The following is a 24,123-nucleotide window of genomic DNA, read 5'->3' as shown; positions in this document are numbered from 1 at the left end:
TATAGCAATTGAAATTCTGTTCAGGGGTATAGCTGGCTTTTTCCTTTCAGGTCTTAACCATACTGTTGTTTGATATCAACAGTCGTAGCTGCATAGGGCACTTGATGAGAACGTGGATCAGAACGGGGTAACTCTGCAACCAACGTTGCTAATAAAGCTTGGAAATTAAGGTAATTTATCAGCTCACGATGCAGTGAATATGGAATGTGAGATAAAGTGACAAAGAAAAAGTCAGGAGTGCACCAGGTGTATTTCAATAATTTGCCAATATGCAGATAAATGAGTGTCAACTCACCTGGTGTCAAGTGGGGTATACCTTAGTTAAAGGGGTTGCCTCACGCCGAAACGTTTTTTTTTTTTTATTCAATAGGCCCCCAGTTCGGCGCGAGACAAACCCAAGGGATGGGTTAAAAAAAAAAAAGTTTATTAATTACCCGAATCCCAGCGCTGCGGCGACTTCTTTCTTCCTTTACCAAGATGGCCGCCAGGATCTTCACCCACGATGCACCGCGCGTCTTCTCCCATGGTGCACCGTGGGCTCTGTGCGGTCCATTGCCGATTCCAGCCTCCTGATTGGCTGGAATCGGCACACGTGATGGGGCGGAGCTACGAGGACCAGCTCTCCGGCACGAGTGGCCCCATTCACCAGGGAGAAGACCGGACTGCGCAAGCGCGTCTAAAAACGCCAGAAGACAGCGAATTTAGACGGATCCATGGCGACGGGGACGCTAGCAACGGAGCAGGTAAGTGAATAACTTCTGTATGGCTCATAATTAATGCACGATGTATATTACAAAGTGCATTAATATGGCCATACAGAAGTGCTGAACCCCACTTGATTTCATGAGACAACCCCTTTAAGGAACCTTGTCGACACCTGTTGTCCAAGCAGGCGTATAACAGGGTCTTTTATCCACTATCTGTACAGAGAGCTGCAGAAAAATTCAAGCATTCCAAGAATGGAGCTTGCGAAGCATAGTGTAAAACAAAAGAAAAAAGTACCGGACACCGTTTTTATCTAGACAAGTGCGGAAAACTTTTTTCTTTTGTTTTACACTATGGAATGTGAGTTGTCGACAAGCAGGATGGTTTAGGAAGGGATGGAATGGAATGAGGTGTGGGGTTCTTAGGTCAAACACCCTCCAAGAAGGAACTCTTATGACAGAGTTTGTTAGTTAGAAACTCCTTGAGAGATGATTGTTTGTGAACTCGTATGACAATGCTTGTAAAAAATATGTAGAAAAGTCTCTCTCTTGCATTGGCTTCTTGAAACTGATCTTTTAGTTTTGCAATTGCAGTACAGTACTCCTTAGTGTTCTTAGCAAGCAGGGGGGGGGGGGGGTGCAGCTGTGGGCTATACTGATGCTTTATCTACTAGGCCCCCTGTGGTGATCACAGTGGCAGGCCTATTGCTCTCTCACTGTCCACACATCCAGTGTGATGCCAAATGCTCGAATATTACTAATTTAACACAAGAAAAAGTACAAATGTGTCAGGCCAAATTCAATATTAAGAAAACCCGCAGTCCACACATCATTTATCAACAGGTAGTAAGAGAATTGAGCACAAAAGTTGAAGGACCATTGTAGCTCAACTTCTTAGACTCTTTTCTAAGTCAATCAGTGGCACAACTACCATCCAGTAAGTTTGACATCTTTAAAATGTTAAATATAGGGTAATCATAATTAAATATCACTATTCAGATATGTCTAGAGAGATATCTACTGGGCATAATTGAACCAAACTTTGTAGTAATACTATCCAGGACATGTGGAAAAAATCCATTTGAAAAATATTGTTATAAATCTGCTGTTTCAAGACAGTTAAACATCTAACAGTGATGAAAATCCTATGCTTGAACTGTTTCACCCAGGATTGCAACTGATCTTTGCACTGGAATTCCTTGAATAGAGTTGGACAGTTCCCTTACAGCATTAACACTACGTTATAATTTGGGTTTGTGATTATTTTTGTTTTAACATGGTTTGCATTGGCATGTCCTGGATCGTATTACCAAGTTTGGTTCAATTACACCCAGACGGTGTCTTTCTAGATATTTCTGAATAGCGATATTTTTTATTAAGATCACCCTGTATTTGAAGGTATTCTAAGTAATGCCCTGAAAAAGTATATAGTGATGATTAATCTAATAACTGATAACAAGCACAGATTCATGGAAACCAACATGCATGGTTTTTACAAGGATGTGTGCGAATCTGGATGTTGGTTATATGATAAATTTTTAAACTTTGCGAAAACATTTGATACTGTACAAGTCTTGCACAGAAGATTCAAATACAAGAACTAGAGGAGACGTTTTGCAGCTCTTACTTTTGAAACTTTCCTGGGCTGGCCTGGAGATAAGTTAATTGAAGCTAATGCACATTCAAATACACACTTTCCCCTCCCTCCTCTCCTTTTATTGTGCATACAGAGAGACCAATCAGCATCTGGAGGAAGGAGGAGGGCGGATGAGTGTGCATATAGGAATATACATGAGCTTCATTGCCCACATAAATGATGAAATCAGCAGACAAATGAGCATTTGCTTGTTTTTTAGTGGACTTGGGGCATATTCACATAGGTCAATGCCTAGGCAAACAAATATTCATAACAAGCTCTCTCCACTTTCAGCTCATGCCCATATAATCATAGACCAGGGATAGGAGCACCAGACAAAGCTGGAGCTTGAGCAGGTGAGCAGACCGCTGCACACTAGGTATTTGAATCAGAAATGAAAGCATTAATCTGTTCATTACCACAGACCACAAGGATTATTTTCAATTGTATGAAGGTTAATCTTCCAATGTCGGAGGTAGCTACTCTCAATTTCAATTTCTCCTTCTAATTTCCCTCAATTGTGCTGGGCACAATCATCTGCCTATCAAGATTAGCTTATAAAATAATATACCAAGATCATAGCGCCTAACCCTGATGATGGGTTAAGGTCTCCTTAATTCCACTAGTAATGGTGACCCAATCAGAGTATTTACCATTTATAACCACCCTCTGCTTTCTATCACTGTGCCAGTTACTTACCCACTTACACACATTTTTGCGCAGACCAAGCATTCTCCTTTTATATACCAACCTTTTTAAGCGGCACAGTATCAAACGCTTTGGAAAAGTCCAGATATACAAGTTCCAATGACTCTCCCCGGTCCAATCTAGAACTTACCTCCTAGTAGAAGCCAATTACAGTGGATTGACAGGAGCGGTCTCTCATAAACCTATGTTGATACAGAGTTATGCAGCCATTTTCCTTGGGATACTCAAGGATAGCATTTCTTTGAAACCCTTTAAACATTTTACCCACAATAGAAGTAAGACTTACCAGTCTGTAGTTTCCAGTTTCTCTTTTTGACCCCTTTTTGAATATCGGCAGCACATTGGCTGTGTTCACTTGTTGCTATTTCCTGGCTGCACTGTTAGGCCTTAGTCAGACGGGCGTTTTTTCGTGCGATTTGCAGATCGCATGACGGATGCGCATCCGCAAATCGCGTGACCGGTGCCCGAAAATCGCCCGAAAATCTGCTCCTAGCCGCATTTCATTAGAAACGGGCCGGAGCTGTCCAGCGCATTGCATTCAATGGAGCGGCAATACAGCCCGCTCCATTGAAAGCAATGCGCTGCGGGCGAGTGCAGGATGAATTGTCGGGAAGGGCTTAAATATATAAGCCCTTCCCTGCAATTCATCCAGAAAAGTGTTAAAATAAAGAATATATATATACTTACCTGCTCCCGGCAGCCGGAGTTCCGCGCGGCCGGCCTGCAGTGGGTGTGAAGGGGGTGTGAGTCAGACCTGCCCCCTGATTGGCTCAGCGCTGAGCCAATCAGGGGACAGGTCTGACTCACACCCCCTTCACACCCACTGCAGTACGGCTGCACGGAACTCCGGCTGCCGGGAGCAGGTGAGTATGTATATATTCTTTATTTTAACACTTTTCTGGATGAATTGCAGGGAAGGGCTTATATATTTAAGCCCTTCCCGACAATTCATCCTGCGCTCGCCGGCAGCCCATTGCTTTCAATGGAGGCGGCTGTATTGCCGGCTCCATTGAATTCAATGGGCAAACATCGTTTTTCTCTGCCACAGCTGTTACAGCTGTGGCAGAGAAGAATGATTTGTCTTCTATATGTTCTCAATGGGGTCGGCGCTGCTGCTGCCGGCCCCATTGAGCGCATATAGAGAAGAGAACAGGAATCGCAGATCGCAGATAGGTGCGATCTGCGATTTCTGTTCTATAATTTATCGGACGAGCGCATAAAAAGCGCTCATGTGTCCGATACCATTGCAAAGCAATGGTTTTATAAAATCGCCGGACGCATGCGCATGCGCAAATCGCGGCAAAAAACGCCCGTCTGACTAAGGCCTTAGGTAGTTATGTGCTGACAGGAAGTTAAATAAAAGAGGGTTGCACAGATCTGTTATGATTTTTCTTTCACCCTATAATGAATATTGATGTAGCAAACATTAACGAGACATTTACCGCATTATAATAACTTGAATAAAATGTGTAATATAACTGTACATTGAGTTATCACTATGCACCAGTCATGTTAATGATTGCTGCATCTGTATGATCTTAATGTACTTGTTTCTAGATTACCTTACAATATATAGTAAGAACTGCATAATTACTAAACTTTTTGATGAAACTGCTTTAAACCTAAAATTATAGAAATGAAAACTGAAAAATTTATACTCTATTAGGAGTATGACATGATTAGTACAAATAATACGAAGTGACTGTTTAATCCAGAGGGAATGTTCATCATGCCTTAATTAGGAATTTCTTAATTAAAGCTGCTTGGATGACATGATAATGTAGAAATGATAATACTGAAATCAAACAAAATGCTATTCATCTTCTATTATAAACACCAAAACACATATTCTCACATTTTATCCATGTTTATTGTTTTACCACTTCAGGGTAAAATTTACAGTAACTGAAGTAAACTCAAAGTGACAGATATTTTTGATAAAGACTTTCTAGGTATAGTATAAACAAAATCAAAGACTGGAAAGTTCATAAAGTCAAGAGTTGTGGGAATCGAATGAAACTTTCTATGTGTGATAGTTACATTGATATAAGTAAGTGATTGCAATATAAGAGCAAAATGATAGTTTATTGTAGAAAACTGAACACTTGAAGGTAGGGTCTAGTACCCTGTTGGAATGCTACTAGCTTGGATGCAAGATGTGATATGGGCGGGCATGTAGGCGTACTGGTTACATATGGTATCCTGTGGCATATTGGTTCATATTTTCTGTAACTGAGCTTCTGTATTGTGAAAACTCATAGGCTGTCAAAGTTGGCCTCCCAGGTGGTGCTCTACATGTTTTGTTGGCGATAAATTTTGTGATTAGGCAGTCAATCTAAGTGTGGCAATATTGTAGAGACATTCCTGTGACACTCTTGCTGTATGCAAGGAAGCATTGTCCTGCCAGAAAATGGCTATTGGAAGCCATGCCATAAAAGAGAAGACATGTAGCTGCAGGATGTCCTGACCATATCACTGAGCTGTCATTTTCCCTCGTACCATTACTAGGGTGACTGACTGTCATATGCAATGACCCCCAGACCATCACACCAGCAGTGGGAGCAGTGTGCTGCTCCACAGCCAAGACAGGATTGAAGCGCTCACCCCTAGGTCTTCAGGCACAAACACGGCCATCATCAGTGCCCAAACTAAACATGGATTCGTCAGTGACAACAGACAACCAAGTTCCGTTCTGTAGCAGTCCAGTTTAATTGCTCTTGATACCACTGCAAACGTGGGTAGCAGACAAGAAACATTTGGATCTACTTGCGCTTGTGGGATGATCAGATGATTCTCTAAACTGGTGGTCTTTTAAAGGTTTCCTGAGCCAGGTCGCATTGTGTGTGTGTGCTCACTGGTCCCAACATTTCCTAACAATCTTGTCACAATGGCCCAGGTAGCGGACAAGTCATCGATACAACTATCCAGCTTCTTGCATTCAAATAATGCATCAAATTTTGTTAATGGGACAAAATCTCTTTGATTGCATCGTAGAGGCATGTCTAAAGATCAACAAGCTCTACACAATCAGAAAAAGAGGTCCACTACAAACAAGTAACCTCTGAGTGCCTTTTTATAGGCCAAGGGTGGAATTATTCTAGGGCCTTAGATGTCAAGACCTTTCATCTAATCACATCACAACTCTAATCATTTTCATATTTGCCTGAGATGTAACTGCATGACAAATTTTGCAGCAAAATGACAACTCCTGGGTGACACTCCTAAGAGTGTATTTAGTTGAACAAGGTCAGGCATTATAGGTTAGTCAATGTATGATAGTTTTCTCTTTTTGGGCTGAAAATTGCACAAGTATACATTTCATACAAAAAATGTAACATTTTTTAGACCAATAAATTGCTGGAAATCTAGTGGTTAAGCGCAATCGGCTTAAGCAATTTAATAATCATATCGTAAAATTTATTCTACAGGGCTAATTTTCATTTTGGAAAAGTGATGATATCAGTTCATGCTCATAAACTGTAAATTAAAGGTGCTTGGTTCCAGATTAGCATTGCATTATGCTGATTCACCTACCAGGCAATCAATGGAGTAGAAAATTTTAAATATTTTCCCGTTTTGTGATGTACTATTACGTCTCAGCGGGAAGATAGTTAACACAAAGTGCAGTAATAGTACTGCATAGCTTTAACAGCTTGTTATTTGAACTAGTATTTGGATATAGCTGTAATGGTTGCTATCCTCCACAGCTGCCTTTCAAAGCCCATCTTTCAGAGGCAAATTTCTGAGATCCCATCTCAGCGATCACTGCAATTAGTCAGTCAATGCTATGACTAATGACAAAAGCTGGTGTTGCTGTTTTCGTCCTTTCTGAACTTCTTGGTTTTGTTGTGAGAATTGTTTAAAGCAGGTGATAGGGTTTAGTACTACATAGCGGTCACCACATTGCTGTTTGGGTTGTGGCAGCAATGTGGCCGAAACCCATCTGGTCCTTGCTGCTTGCTAATAAATTAAGTGCTCACTAGCTGTATGTTGTTAATGGCCACACTTTAAAGTAATAATAATAATCATGACTTCTTGACTCCATTCTCACTGGAGTCAGTAAGTGAGGATGATGCTAAATGGTCAAATTCAAGGACCTGTGTTCGAATATATGGTTTCTGAAGAAGCCATCAATCAGGGCATACTTGATATAATGTACCACACCCCCATTGTATTGCATGATTATGTCTAGAACATGCTTTGAGGCAATAGTAAAGTTTATTTTTATAATGATCATGAGAAGTGCCCAAGAAGTGACCAATGTAATACTGACTGAAGCTGGGAAGAAAGAAAGCAGCCAGTGTCATTTTTTTTACTGATAGCTTTCCTGGTTTTTGGGCCAGAGACCGAGCAGAATTACTCTCAGGAAATCCAGATGATTTGATATTTCTGTCCATCTCAGTACAAGGTAACAGTAGAATAGCAGTACAAATACCCGGACACCAGACTGCATCTTGTACCATATTAGGTAAATAAGAGACGATGGAGCTAAAGCCATACAGCATTAAATAGAAACTTAGTGATGTGGTACAAGAAGTTGGCTATGCACATCATACTGCATGCAGATGTGCTATATTACATTGATGTGCAAGCTAGAGGATGACATTTCTGGAGTTCCTACAGGTAGTTAACCAGGCTCTGATAATTGAGGACTAGATAGGGAGGGGGGCAGTTATAAAAACAAGGTCACATGCATTGTACCAGGGCTATACTTTCACAGAAAAATCCCATTCTCCTGCGCTATTGTTATGCATTGCTCATTTATCATATTATTTTCCATGTGACTTTGTCAATTTTGACAGCAGCATTCAAATTGTGCAACAGAAAGAGGGCAGGTCATCCTAAAAGCCACCCCAACCCTCCCCAATGAGATCACTAGGTGCCGATTGGGTGACATGGTAGCCTGCGGCCTTGTGAAGACCCTGATAACTGCCATATATTTCAGTATACTGTTTAAGCAATTAACCCCTTGAGTGGCGGGTTTCTTACCACCCTGTCAGACCCACCAGGGCAGGTTTTTAAATGGTCTAATCATTTAATTTCAACTAATTTTCCAGTCGTGTTCCAAGAGTCATAACATTTTCATTTTTCCACTGACACGACCATATGAGGGCTTGTTTTTTGCGGGACAAGTTGTCCTTTTTGATGGTATCATTTTTGGGTTTACATAATGTATTGCATAATTTTTGTAAAAAAAGTTGTAAGGAGATGGGGGGAAAAAAAGAAATCCTGCCATTTGTTTTTTCGATTTCATTTTTACAGCGTTCAGCGTGCAGAATAAATAATGTGATAACATTATTCTCTGAGTCAGCACGATTCCGGCGATACCAAGTTTATACAGTTTTTTTATGTTTTGCTATTTTTGTACATTTAAAACATTTTTTTTTCTTAAAGGTTTGCTTTTGTGTCGCCACATTCCAAGAGCCGTATTAATTTTATTTTCCCCTTGCCAGAGCCCTAGAAGGCCTTGTTTTTTGCGGGATGAACTCCAGCCTTCATTTATCTAATTTTTTGGAACATGTAAAAAGTTGAACGTTTTTTATTCAATTTTCTCTAGTGGCAAGATTAACAAAATCTGTAATTCTGGCATGTTTTTTATTTTTCACTGCATTCTCTGATCAGTATAAATAATGTATTAAAGTCATTCTAAAGGCCGGTACAATTATGCCAATAACAAATTGTAATAGTTTTTTTTCTTTTTCATGACCTTTTCACACTTAAAAAAAAAAAGTAATAAAAGTTTAAATCACCCTCCTTTTGCCATATCTATAATAAAAAATCTAAATCATAAAAGAAAAATACATATTTGGTATCGCCGCGTCTGTAAATGTCCAATCTATCAAAGCAGTGCATTATTTACCCTGCACGGTGAACATAGTCTGAAAAAAAATAAAGAACGCCACAAATGCACTTTTTCAGTCACCCAGAAAAAATGCAATAAAAAGTGATCAAAAAGTCGTATGTATTCTAAGTTAGTAATAACGTAAACTACAGGACATCCCGCAAAAAATGAGCCCTTAATCAAGTACGTCAACAGAAAAATAAAAAAGTTATTGCACGCAGAAGATGCAGCAGAAAATAATTTTAAAAAATTAAATGTCTTTGAAAAAAAATACAAGTACTACAGCAAAAAAAATTATACAAGTTTGGTATTGTAGTAATTGTACTGACCCATAGAATAAAGTTATCATGTCGTTTTTGTTGCAGTTTGTGTGCCGTCGAAGCAAAATGCACTGAAAGATGGTGGAATGTCATTTTTTTTTCATTTTACTCCACTTAGAATTTTGTAAAAGTTTTTCAGTACATTATATGGTACTTTAAATAGCACCATTAAAAAATACAACTCGTCCAGCAAAAAACAAGCCATCATCCAGCGACGTCGATGAATAAATAAAGGAGTTATGATTTTTTAAACATGGGAAGAAAAGAAATGGGGAAAAAAGAAAAAAAGGGGCCGTGTCATTAAGGGGTTAAATAATATACTAACTTCCTCCTCTGGGTCATTACGACACAGGGATGCCATGTGTCTAATTTTATTTTTAATTTTTTACAAAGTTAAGGGAGACAAGTGTTTTTGTTTTTTTATTTTTTTAATAATTTTTTAACTTTTTAAAAAACTTTTTTACTTTTGTCCCTTTGGGGGACTTCCACAGAAACCCATCAGGACCCCCTGATCACATTCTGGGGGTCCGCATACAAGTAATACGGGAACAGCACTCCTCCACAGAACCAATAAGGTAGGACCCACAGATACAGAGCTGCCAGCTACAGCAGGAGTCTGGATCAATAGACTCCACAAAAGTGTCATCCAAGTTGTAGATATGCTGTAGCAGCAATAATGATGCAGGAGTTATGCCAAAAAAGTCTTTATTCCTCTGTGCGCAGAGGAATAAAGACTTTTTTGGCATAACTCCTGCATCATTATTGCTGCTACAGCATATCTACAACATTCTGGGGGTCCAATGGTGACAGACCTTTACATGCTGCAGTCACACAGACTGCAGCATTTAAAGGGTTAACACAGCAGAGATCAGAGGTTTTCTCTGATCTCTGCTGTAAGAGCTGGTGCCTGGCTGTCCTCTGACAGCCAAGCACCAGCTCTTCCTGCCACAGAGACTATCGGCTTGCTTCTGACAAGCCGGTGGTCTCTATGGCAACCTGTACACAAACCAGTGCAGCGGTTTGAAATGAAAAGCGAGAGATTGCCGGCAGATCGGCAATATCTCCCTGCTTCTTATTTCAAAATGCTGAACTGCTCTGTGTGGGTCTGTGCAGGCAGAGCACAATGCCACAGCTTGTGGCATTGTGCTCTGCAGCTCCCATAGCGATACATAGCCCGGAAATCTTCCGGGCTATATCGCTATGGGCAGTGGAGCTCGTCCCGGAAAATTTCCGGGCGTGCCACTCAAGGGGTTAAATGATCACTTGTACAAGTCCCCTATGAGAACTAAAAAATAAAAATGCAATTTAAGTTTTTTTAACAAAAAATAAACATTAAAAATGTTGAAAAAAACCTCTTTTCCCATTCTTACGGCTCATTCAGACAAGCGTGTTTATGTGCGTACAATCGTGCGCACATAAACACGCATCTATTAGAACCATTGGTTCCCTATGCTGTGTTCACATGTCCGTGTTTTACAGGCATACAAAAGCGCATACTTACAAAACATAGGACATATGTGCACGCACAAATCCGTGCTCTGCGTCAATATTCCCCGCTGGGAGTTGCCTCGTCACTGAACACTGTGACAGCACTCTCGCAGTGTTCAGTGACAAGAGGACCCCGCAGAGAGTAAAGAATGCCCTGCCACAGCTGTCACAGCTGTGGCAAAGGATCGCGATATTCTCCCATTGCTTTCAATAGGGCCGCCTCTCCTGCCTGCGGCCCCATTGAAAGCATTAAGATGCAGGCAACCACTGCACCGATTTTCCTGGAAGGGCTTTAAATATAAGCCCTTCCCTGAAAATCATCTCTGGCTTGTGTAAAAAAATATGTATACTCACCTCTCCGCCTCTGTCGGGGCTCAGGCATGTCTTCTTTGCTTGGTCCCCCGCAGTGTAGTGAAGTGCTTTCAGAAAGCGGGGGATTTAAAATCCCGACCTGCTGAAAGGGCTATATCTGATTGGCTGAGCACTCAACCAATCACAGGCAGCACTCAGCTATTCATTGAATTCAACCTTCTTCTATGTGTTTAGGGAGTCTGCCACATGCTGATGATATTCTCTTGCAAGAGAGGATATTCATTTCCTATAAAATTTCAATGTAAACAAAAAACAAAACTACTGTGTAGTGGAAAAAAGTATAAGGGTACATGCACACAGATGATATTTCTCTCCAATTTTCAGGACGAAAAATTAGTCCAAAAGTAGCAACCATTCATTTGAATGGATGTATGCATGTGGGAATTTTCTTTTTACTGAGATGTAAAATCAGAGTAAAATAAATTGAAGCACACAGATGAAAATAGTACATGTGTATGTGAGGGGTCTCATACATTTAACATCACAATGGTAGGATGTCCATGTGCTGTCCAATCTGACTCGCTCCAAAGAATATCAGGCGCAACTTAAAATTAGTCTATGTGCAATTAGCCTAAGGCCTTAGTCACACGGGCGTTTTTTCACGCGATTTGCGGATCGCATGACGGATGCGCATCCGCAAATCGCGTGACCGATGCGCGCAAGTCGCCCGCAAATCGCCCGAAAATCTGCTCCTAGCCGCGTTTCATTAGAAACGGGCCGGAGCTGTCCAGCGCATTGCATTCAATGGAGACAGCAATAGAGCCGGCTCCATTCAAAGCAATGCGCTGCGGGTGAGCCTGGGATGAATTGTCGGGAAGGGCTTAAATATATAAGCCCTTCCCTGCAATTCATCCTAAAATGTGTAAAAATAAAAAATATGTATATACTCACCTTCTCCCGGCAGCCGGAGCTCCGCGCGGCCGTCCTGCAGTGGGTGTGAAGGGGGTGTGAGTCAGACCTGCCCCCTGATTGGCTCAGCGCTGAGACAATCAGAGGCATGTCTCACTCACACCCATTCATGAATTCCTGAATGGATGTGAGTCAGACCTGCCCCTGATTGGCTCAGCGCTGAGAGGCAGCAGTCACTCACCCATTCATGAATTCATGAATGGGTGTGTGAGTGAAACCTGCCTCTGATTGGTCAGGGCTGTGACCAATCAGAGGCAGATTATTCAGCAGGCAGGGATTTTAAAGCCCCGCCGGCTGAATAGTGCTGAGAAGCAGTTCAGGAGAACTGACAGCGGCCGCGGCTGGACTCCGGCTGCAGCGGAAAGGTGAGTATACAATTTTTTTTTATTTTAACACATTTTAGGATGAATTGCAGGGAAGGGCTTATATATTTAACCCCTTCCCGACAATTCACCCCGCGCACGCCGGCAGCCCATTGCTTTCAATGGAGGCGGCTGTATTGCCGGCTCCATTGAATTCAATGGGCAAACATCGTTCTTCTCTGTCACAGCTGTTACAGCTGTGGCAGAGAAGAATGATTTGTCTTCTATATGTTCTCAATGGGGTCGGCGCTGCTGCCGCCGGCCCCATTGAGCGCATATACAGAAGAGAACAGGAATCGCAGATCGCAGATAGGTGCGATCTGCGATTTCTGTTCTATAATTTATCGGACGAGCGCATAAAAAGCGCTCATGTGTCCGATACCATTGCAAAGCAATGGTTTTATAAAATCGCCGGACGCATGCGCATGCGCAAATCGCGGCTAAAAACGCCCGTCTGACTAAGGCCTAAGAGTGTTTTAGGACCCACTCAGCAAAGAGATCTATATTAATGTAGGCCAGTGATGGCGACCCTTTTAGAGACCGAGTGCCCAAACTGCAAGCCAAAACCCCCTTATTTATCGCGAAGTGCCAACACGTCAGGGGACGGGGCTTATCGCAACAAATGATTTTACCTCTGTTGTTCTAAAAAGGACAGGGCTGCTTCAAAATAGACAGCGTGCAGGTTTTGACTGATTTTTGGATGCAGAAATGCTGCAGAATGTCCTCAGCGGAAATTTCTGTGGCAAATTCTGAAGCATTTCCGCATCCCAAAAGCAGTCAAAATCTGCATGCAGTCTATTTTGAAACAGCCCTGCACATTTCTGCCACATGTAAGCATACCCAAGCGGTAATAGTGACCCACACGGTGGTCCCAGCGGTAATTGTGACCCCCCACAGCGACCCCAGCAGTAATAGCAACATCGCACAGTGGCCCCAGAAGTAATAGTGACACCCCACAGTAACCCCAGTAGTAATAGTGCCCCTGAGACCCATATACTTACCCCCTCCTCCTCCTATGCTCAGCGCTGCTGCTGGCGCTGATCCCAGGTGCACACTGTTCCATCAGTGTGCTGCCAGATGCCTCCTCCCCTGCTTTTGCAGAACCAAGTAGGGGATTTCAGGGAGGGGAGAGGAGGAACCTGGCTGGACACTGATGTCACAGTGTGTGCTGGGATCAGCGCTGCTGAGTGAATACTGGCAGGGGAGCTGCGGCCCCTGCTGGCATTCACTAACGTGATGAGCAGCCATCATCATGTGTGTTGCTATGCCTGCCCACTTAGGTAATGTTAGCATCTGATTGGTAAATTATATGATTGTTATGTCTATATATATGTTGTGTTGTATGTAATGCTTTTAGATTTGACAAAGACTGCAAATAGTCGAAACGTCATTCGCTTGTGAGCAATAAAGATTATTTTATACATGCACCTCGGATGCTGTCACAACCATTCTTTTGCGCATGAAGATTATATGGATCTATGGATCAGATCCGGATAAGTGACTTGCATACTTGCATCCTACTGAATACAGTATGAGGCCTTAGTCAGACGGGCGTTTTTTCGCGCGATTTGCAGATCGCATGATGGATGCGCATCCGCAAATCGCGTGACCGGTGTGCGCAAGTCCCCCGCAAATCGCCCGAAAATCTGCTCCTAGCCGCGTTTCATTAGAAACGGGCCGGAGCTGTCCAGCGCATTGCATTCAATGGAGACGGCAATAGAGCCGCCTCCATTTAAAGCAATGCGCTGCGGGCGAGCCCGGGATGAATTGTCGGTAAGGGCTTAAATATATAAGCCCTTCCCTGCAATTCATCCTAAAATGTGTTAAAATAAAAAAAAATTGTATACTCACCTTCTCCCGGCAGCCGGAGCTCCGCGCGGCCGTCCTGCAGTGGGTGTGAAGGGGGTGTGAGTCAGACCTGCCCCCTGATTGGCTCAGCGCTGAGACAATCAGAGGCATGCCTCACTCACACCCATTCATGAATTCCTGAATGGATGTGAGTCAGACCTGCCCCTGATTGGCTCAGCGCTGAGAGGCAGCAGTTACTCACCCATTCATGAATTCATGAATGGGTGTGTGAGTGAAACCAGCCTCTGATTGGTCAGGGCTGTGACCAATCAGAGGCAGATTATTCAGCAGGCAGGGATTTTAGTCAGTGGGCCTTTTCTTTAAAAAAAAAAGGGAAAAATTCTATTTGGCCTGCCTCTGACAGTCCTCAGCGTTCTGGGTACGTGTGTGGTGGGTGGAGAACGTAAAGAAATCATACGCAGCCAGCTACATTTAACAGCAGGCTTGGGCCAATTTATTTCCTGGCTGGGAAAAATCACCGCTCTGCTGCACTTCATATAACACTGCAGTTCTGTGGAAAACATTTCTTATCTGATTGAATATAGTCAGTGGGCCTTCTCTTTAAAAAAAAAAGGGAAAAATTCTATTTGGCCTGCCTCTGACAGTCCTCAGCGTTCTGGGTACATGTGTGGTGGGTGGAGAACGTAAAGAAAGCATACGCAGCCAGCTACGTTTAACAGCAGGCTTGCGCCAATTTATTTCCTGGCTGGGAAAAATCACCACTCTGCTGCACTTCATATAACACTGCAGTTCTGTGGAACACATTTCTTATCTGATTGAATATAGTCAGTGGGCCTTCCCTTTAAAAAAAAAGGGAAAAATTCTATTTGGCCTGCCTCTGACAGTCCTCAGCGTTCTGGGTACGTGTGTGGTGGGTGGAGAACGTAAAGAAATCATACGCAGCCAGCTACGTTTAACAGCAGGCTTGCGCCAATTTATTTCCTGCCTGGGAAATCACCGCTCTGCTGCACTTCATATAACACTGCAGTTCTGTGGAACACATTTCTTATCTGATTGAATATAGTCAGTGGGCCTTCCCTTTAAAAAAAAAAGGGAAAAATTCTATTTGGCCTGCCTCTGACAGTCCTCAGCGTTCTGGGTACGTGTGTGGTGGGTGGAGAACGTAAAGAAATCATACGCAGCCAGCTACGTTTAACAGCAGGCTTGCGCCAATTTATTTCCTGCCTGGGAAATCACCGCTCTGCTGCAGTTAATATAACACTGCAGTTCTGTGACACACAGCAGGGCCACAGAACACATTTGTTATTGATTGAATATAGCCAGTGGGCCTTTCCTTTTAAAAAAAAGGGAAAAATTCTATTTGGCCTGCAGACTTGCGCCAATTTATTTCCTGGCTGGGAAATCACTGGTAATACAGCATGCTGAGGGGTAGGGGTAGGCCTAGAAGACGTGGACGCGGCCGAGGATGCGTAGGCCCAAGTGAGGGTGTGGGCACAGGCCGAGCTCCTGATCCAGGTGTATCGCAGCCGACTGCTGCGCGATTAGGAGAGAGGCACGTTTCTGGCGTCCCCACATTCATCGCCCAATTAATGGGTCCACGCGGGAGACCTTTATTAGAAAATGAGCAGTGTGAACAGGTCCTGTCGTGGATGGCAGAAAGTGCTTCGAGCAAGCTATCATCCACCCACAGTTCGGCGCCGTCCAGTGCTGCAAATCCGAATCCTCTGGCTGCTGCTCCTCCTTCCTCCCAGCCTCCTCACTCCACTACAATGACACATGCTCAGGAGCGGGAACACTCCCAGGAACTGTTCTCGGGCCCCTGCTCAGATTGGGCAGCAGTGGTTCCTCTCCCACCAGAGGAGTTTATCGTCACTGATGCCCAACCATTGGAAAGTTCCCGGGGTCCGGGGGATGAGGCTGGGGACTTCCGGCAACTGTCTCAAGACCTTTCAGTGGGTGAGGACGATGACGATGAGACACAGTTGTCTTGCAGTGAGGTAGTAGTAAGGGCAGTAAGTCCGAGGGAGGAGCGCACAGAGGATTCGGAGGAAGAGCAGCAGGACGATGAGGTGACTGACCCCACCTGGTGTGCAACGCCTACTCAGGACAGGTCTTCAGAGGGGGAGGCAAGGGCAGCAGCAGGGCAGGTTGCAAGAGTCAGTGCGGTGTCCAGGGGTAGAGGCAGGGCCAGACCGAATAATCCACCAACTGTTTCCCAAAGCGCACCCTCGCGCCATGCCACCCTGCAGAGGCCGAGGTGCTCTAAGGTCTGGCAGTTTTTCACAGAGACGCCTGACGACCGACGAACAGTGGTGTGCAACCTTTGTCGCGCCAAGATCAGCCGGGGAGCCACCACCAACAGCCTCACCACCACCAGCATGCGCAGACATATGATGGCCAAGCACCCCACAAGGTGGGACGAAGGCCGTTCACCGCCTCCAGTTTGCACCGCTGCCTCTCCCCCTGTGCCCCAACCTGCCACTGAGATCCAACCCCCCTCTCAGGACACTGGCACTACCGTCTCCTGGCCTGCACCCACACCCTCACCTCCGCTGTCCTCGGCCCCATCCACCAATGTCTCGCACCGCACCGTCCAGCCGTCACTAGCGCAAGTGTTTGAGCGCAAGCGCAAGTACGGCGCCACGCACCCGCACGCTCAAGCGTTAACCGTCCACATAGCCAAATTTATCAGCCTTGAGATGCTGCCGTATAGGGTTGTGGAAACGGAGTCCTTCAAAAGTATGATGGTGGCGGCGGCCCCGCGCTACTCAGTTCCCAGTCGACACCACTTTTCCCGATGTGCCATCCCAGCCCTGCACGACCACGTCTCCCGCAACATTGTACGTGCCCTCACCAATGCGGTTAGTGGCAAGGTCCACTTAACAACGGACACGTGGACAAGCACAGGCGGGCAGGGCCACTACATCTCCCTGACGGCACATTGGGTGAATTTAGTGGAGGCTGGGACAGAGTCAGAGCCTGGGACCGCTCACGTCCTACCCACCCCCAGAATTGCGGGCCCCAGCTCAGTGGTGGTATGTTCGGCGGTGTATGCTTCCTTAACTAAAGCACCCTCCTCCTCCTCCTCAACCTCTGTCTCGCAATCTAGATGTGTCAGCAGCAGCAGGACGTCGCCAGCAGTCGGTGTCGCGCGGCGTGGTAGCACAGCGGTGGGCAAGCGTCAGCAGGCCGTGCTGAAACTACTCAGCTTAGGAGAGAAGAGGCACACGGCCCACGAACTGCTGCGGGGTCTAACAGAGCAGACCGACCGTTGGCTTGCGCCACTGAGCCTCCAACCGGGCATGGTCGTGTGTTACAACGGCCGTAACCTGGTGGCGGCTCTGCAGCTCAGCAGCCTCACGCACGTGCCATGCCTGGCCCACGTCTTTAATTTGGTGGTTCAGCGCTTTCTGCAAAGCTACCCACGCTTGTCAGACCTGCTCGGAAAGGTGCGCCGGCTCTGCGCACATTTCCGCAAGTCCCACACGGACGCTGCCACCCTGCGGACACTGCAACATCGGTTTAATCTGCCAGTGCACCGACTGCTGTGCGACGTGCCCACACGGTGGAACTCTACGCTCCACATGTTGGCCAGGCTCTATGAGCAGCGTAGAGCTATAGTGGAATACCAACTCCAACATGGGCGGCGCAGTGGGAGTCAGCCTCCTCAATTCTTTTCAGAAGAGTGGGCCTGGTTGGCAGACATCTGCCAGGTCCTTGGAAAGTTTGAGGAGTCTACCCAGGTGGTGAGCGGCGATGCTGCAATCATTAGCGTCACCATTCCTCTGCTATGCCTCTTGAGAAGTTCCCTGCAAAGCATAAAGGCAAATGCTTTGCGCTCGGAAACGGAGGCGGGGGAAGACAGTATGTCGCTGGATAGTCAGAGCACCCTCCTGTCTATAGGAGGAGGAGCATGAGGAGGATGAGGAGGAGGGGGAAGAGACAGCTTGGCCCACTGCTGACGGTACCCATGCTGCTTGCCTGTCATCGTTTCAGCGTGTATGGCCTGAGGAGGAGGAGGCGGAGGAGGAGGAGGATCCTGAAAGTGATCTTCCTAGTGAAGACAGCCATGTGTTGCGTACAGGTACCCTGGCACACATGGCTGACTTCATGTTAGGATGCCTTTCTCGTGACCCTCGTGTTGCACGCATTCTGGCCACTACGGATTACTGGGTGTACACACTGCTCGACCCACGGTATAAGGAGAACCTTTCCACTCTCATTCCCGAAGAGGAAAGGGGTTCGAGAGTGTTGCTATACCACAGGACCCTGGCGGACAAGCTGATGGTAAAATTGCCCTCCGACAGCGCTAGTGGCAGAAGGCGCAGTTCCGAGGGCCAGGTAGCAGGGGAGGTGCGGAGATCGAGCAGTATGTTCAGCACAGGCAGTGCAACACTCTTTAAGGCCCTGGACAGCTTTATGGCTCCCCACCAAGACTGTGTCACCGCTCCCCAGTCAAGGCTGAGTCGGCGGGAGCACTGTAAAAGGATGGTGAGGGAGTACATAGCCGATCGCACGACCGTCCTCCGTGACGCCTCTGCCCCCTACAACTACTGGGTGTCGAAGCTGGACACGTGGCCTGAACTCGTGCTGTATGCCCTGGAGGTGCTTGCTTGTCCTGCGGCTAGCGTCTTGTCAGAGAGGGTGTTTAGTGCGGCTGGGGGAATCATGACAGATAAGCGTACACGCCTGTCAACCGACAGTGCCGACAGGCTTACACTCATCAAGATGAACAAAGCCTAGATTTCCCCAGACTTCTGTTCTCCACCAGCGGACAGCAGCGATACCTAAGCAATACGTAGGCTGCACCCGCGGATGGAAGCATCGTTCTGTATCACCATCCAAAACGGTGACATTTCTGCTTCATCAATCTGTGTATAATATTCCTCCTCCTCCTCCTGCTCCTCCTCCTGAAACCTCACGTAATCACGCCGAACGGGCAATTTTTCTTTGGGCCACAAGGCTCACTCATATAATTTTTCCAAACAATTCTTATACGTTTCAATGCTCTTACAAGCGATGAAACTTTAACTTCAACAAATTTTTCGTTAAACTGGGCTGCCTCCAGGCCTAGTTACCACTTAAGCCACATTAACCAAAGCGATTAATGGGTTTCACCTGCCATCTTGGTTGGGCATGGCCAATTTTTTCTGAGGTACATTAGTACTGTTGCTACACCAATTTTTTTGGGCCCTCACCTACAGTGTAATCATTGTAATTTCTATGTTCTTCGCCTGCACTCATGGTACAGAAAGGTGTGTGGGGTTGGCCTACACTTTTGCTACATAAATGTAACTGGGGCCTTGTCTATACTGCAGCTACTGAAATGTGAAAGAGACTGTTATCTCCCTAAACTGCTGCAATGGGAATTGTTACTGGGGCTTGTCTTGAGTGCTACTATTACTGAAATGGAACTAAGACTGCGCTCCTCCTATACTGCTGCTTCGGAATTGTTACTGGGGCCTGTCTTGAGTGTTACTATTACTGAAATGGAACTAAGACTGCGCTCCTCCTATACTGCTGCTTCGGAATTGTTACTGGGGCTTGTCTTGAGTACTACTATTACTGAAATGGAACTAAGACTGCGCTCCTCCTATACTGCTGCTTCGGAATTGTTACTGGGGCCTGTCTTGAGTGCTACTATTACTGAAATGGAACTAAGACTGCGCTCCCCCTATACTGCTGCTAGTGATATGTTAGTGGGGCCTGTCCCTAATACTACCACTGAAATGTTAATAATTCGGGGCTCTGCCCATACCGCAGCTAATGGTATGTCACTGGGGTGTGGAAACAGAGGCTTCACAAAGACATGATGGTGGCGAGGCCATTTCCCACCAACGCTGTTACTGTTAAGGTGCATATAACCACGGACACGTGGAGAGGACACATAGTGCCTCCAAAACATCCCCCTCCTCCTCCAACAATGAAAACATTCTTGGCAAATACCTTTGCATTGGTCCGTCTGGTGGCAGTCCAAGAATATTACCTTTAACGACACTACAAGAGAGCACCACCACCATCACCCCGCCACGGCCCACTTAATCATGGCCACATCCGAAAACCAACTACATAAAACCGCGCTACTAGGTCCGCAGTCACCAACACATTACCACCAACGAGGTTACTGTTAAGGTACATATTACCAGTCTGACTGGGGCATGCAGTGTGGGCCAAAGCCCACCTGTATTGTATCTGACGTTAGCTCTGCTGAGTAGGGCACTGCAATGGGATATATTTATGTACCACCGGTGGGTTCCAGGGAGCCACCCATGCTGTAGGTGCACACGGAGTTTAAACTACATCTGTCCACTTGTAAAGAACCCCAGTCTGACTGGGGCATGCAGTGTGGGCCGAAGCCCACCTGTATTGTATCTGACGTTAGCTCTGCTGAGTAGGGCACTGCAATGGGATATATTTATGTACCACCGGTGGGTTCCAGGGAGCCACCCATGCTGTAGGTGCACACGGAGTTTAACCTACATCTGTCCACTTGTAAAGAACCCCAGTCTGACTGGGGCATGCAGTGTGGGCCGAAGCCCACCTGCATTAAGCACGACATTACCTCAGCTGTGTTGGGCAATGCAATGGGATATATTTATGTACCGCCGGTGGCTTCCTGGCACCCACCCATGCTGTAGATGCACACGGAGTTTAACCTACATCTGTCCACTTGTAAAGAACCCCAGTCTGACTGGGGCATGCAGTGTGGGCCGAAGCCCACCTGCATTAAGCACGACATTACCTCAGCTGTGTTGGGCAATGCAATGGGATATATTTATGTACCGCCGGTGGCTTCCTGGCACCCACCCATGCTGTAGGTGCACACGGAGTTTAACCTACATCTGTCCACTTCTAAAGAACCCCAGTCTGACTGGGGCATGCAGTGTGGGCCGAAGCCCACCTGCATTAACCACGACATTACCTCAGCTGTGATGGGCAATGCAATGGGATACATTTATGTAGAGCGGGTGGGTTCCAGGGAGCCACCCATGCTGTGGGTGCACACGGAATTCCCATTGCGGAGTTGTACCTGCCTGTGACTATTTATAAAAAACCGCGGTCTGACTGGGGCGTGCAGACACCTTGATAGAATGAATAGTGTGTGGCACATAGGTTCCCCATTGCTATGCCCACGTGTGCAGCTCCAGATGGAGGTGGCACAGGATTGGATTTCTCATTGCTTCTGTACAGCATTGTGGACTATCGGCCCGCCCCTTTTATGGGGGGGTCGCTGCCTAGCCATGCCAACCCTCTGCAGTGTGTGCCTGCTTTTCCTGTGGCAGACGCACTTATAAATAGACATGAGGGTGGCGTGGCATGAGGGCAGCTGAAGGCTGGGCAGGGACAGTTTGGTGTGCGCTGTGGACACTGGGTCGTGGGGGGGGGATTTGGCAGCATGTAACCCAGGAGAAGTGGCAGCGGAGTGTCATGCAGGCAGTGATTGTGCTTTGTTGGAGGTAGTGTGGTGCTTAGCTAAGGTATGCCATGCTAATGAGGGCTTTTCAGAAGTAAAAGTTGTTGGGAGGGGGGGGGGGCACCCACTCTTGCCGCTATTGTGGCTTAATAGTGGGACCTGTGAACTTGAGATGCAGCCCAACATGTAGCCCCTTGCCTGCCCTATCCGTTGCTGTGTCGTTCCCATCACTTTCTTGAATTGCCCAGATTTTCACACATGAAAACCTTAGCGAGCATCGGCGAAATACAAAAATGCTCGGGTGGCCCATTGACTTCAATGGGGTTCGTTACTCGAAACGAACCCTCGAGCATCGCGAAAAGTTCGTCCCGAGTAACGAGCACCCGAGCATTTTGGTGCTCGCTCATCTCTATTCATGATGCTTTGTTGCATTTTACTTTAGCTTTTGGATGGCTTTTTAGCACTCCTCATCATTGATGAGGTGCGCTAAATGCCCTAAAATAGAATAGACTCTGCTCAAAAATCGTGGTGCTGGAAAGTGCTGCGATCGAGCGCCTATCTAAGGCTGTGTGACAAGCTCCATTGAGCCTCTGACAACGTCTAGCGCTAAACGCTGAAAAAAAAAGTCTGTGTGAGAGAGGCCTTAAAGTCATAAATAAAAAGAAATGTAGATGAGATTCCCAGAAGGTAGATAGCAGAGATTTCTTTATAACGTGAGAGGCCATTGTATTTAAATAATTTTTTGTCTAACTGCCATTGGAAAGACTCATATATAGCATAAGCCTTTAGTTACATATGTTGTATATGACACATGATGTAGTTTAAACCATGTAACATTATTTTATTTAGAACTAGCTTACCCGTCGCGCGTTGCTGCGAAGACAGACAAACATACATACATACATTCGTTTTTATATATCTAGATAACAACCAATCACAGCGCAGCTTTTTTAGGTTACGTCAGTGGTATAATATATAACAACCAATCGCAGCGCAGCTTACATGTTACCTCAGCATTACAAAATATAACAACCAATCACAGTGCAGCTTTCATGTTACGTCAGCAGTAAGAGAAATAACAACCAATCACAGCGCAACTTTTATTCTGCCTCAACAATATAAAAAATAGCAACCAATCACAGCGCAGCATTCATTTTACCTCAGCGGTATAATATATAGCAACCAATCACAGCACAGCTTTTATTTTACCTCAGCATTCTCAATATCCTATTTATGACAAAATCAATGCTCGTGCCAAATTTTGCGCTTAGGATTGAATAATCGAGTTGGGACCTATTAACTTTTCCTATGTATGACATAATCAATGCTCGTGCCAAATTTCCCGTTTCTATGACACCGGAAAGTGAGAAAATAACATTCCGTACGTAAAATTTGGACGCTAATTCTTTTGCGCATAGAATTGAATAATCAAGTTGGGACCCATTAGCTTTTCCTATTTATGACATAATCAATGCTTGTGCCAAATTTCGAGTTTCTATGACACCGTGAAGAGAGAGAATTAGATTCCGTACGTCAAATTTGGACGCTAATTCTTTTGCGCATAGAATTGAATATTCAAGTTGGGACCTATTAACTTTTGCTATTTATGACATAATCAATGCTTGTGCCAAATTTCCCGTTTCTATGACATTGGAAAGTGAGAAAATTACATTTCGCACGCTTTTGCGCATAGAATTGAATAATTGAGTTGGAACCTATTAACTTTTCCTATTTATGACATAATCAATGCTCGTGCCATATTTCGAGTTTTTATGACATTGGGAAGCGAGAAAATTAGATTCCGTACATAAAATTTGGACGCTAATTCTTTTGCGCTTAGGATTGAATAATCGAGTTGGGACCCATTAGCTTTTCCTATTTATGACATAATCAATGCTCGTGCCAAATTTCGAGTTTCCATGACATTGGGAAGCGAGAAAATTAGATTCCGTACGTAAAATTTGGACGCTAATTCTTTTGCGCTTAGAATTGAATAATCGAGTTGGGACCCATTACTTTTTCCTATTTATGACATAATCAATTCTCATGCCAAATTTCATGTTTCTACGACATCGGGAAGCGAGAGAATTAGTGGCAATGATGGAAATCGAACGATCTACGTGGGGGGTCGTAACCGTCGACGACGCTCGCGCACGCGCCATTTATCATTGAATATTCGTACTATGCCTATAATCTTCCCAGGAGTCAACAACTTCCCAAAGTTTCATGGCGATCGGATGAATGGTGTAGTAGCGCATAAAGGACAAACAGACATGCACACATACAGACACACAGACATACATTCAATTTTATATATATAGATTGAAGTTCTAGCTTCATGATTTGATTAGATTTTTACTGTAATCTTGTTGGTCCCTTTTTCTTCAAAGGGTTCCTACCCACTTGCGTTTTTTAACGCTGCAATATCGCTGCGTTTTTTCTCGATTGTCAATGGGACTTTCCAATGTCAAAAACACATCGTACAAAAATCGCAGAGTACAAACTTGCGATGCGTTTTTAACATTAGAAAGTTCCATTGACAATCGCGTTAAAAAATGC

This window comes from Eleutherodactylus coqui, chromosome 1, assembly GCF_035609145.1.
Source record: "Eleutherodactylus coqui strain aEleCoq1 chromosome 1, aEleCoq1.hap1, whole genome shotgun sequence".
NCBI lineage: Eukaryota > Metazoa > Chordata > Amphibia > Anura > Eleutherodactylidae > Eleutherodactylus > Eleutherodactylus coqui.
The sequence above is the reverse complement of the archived record's forward strand: the minus strand, read 5'-3'. Positions refer to the sequence as shown.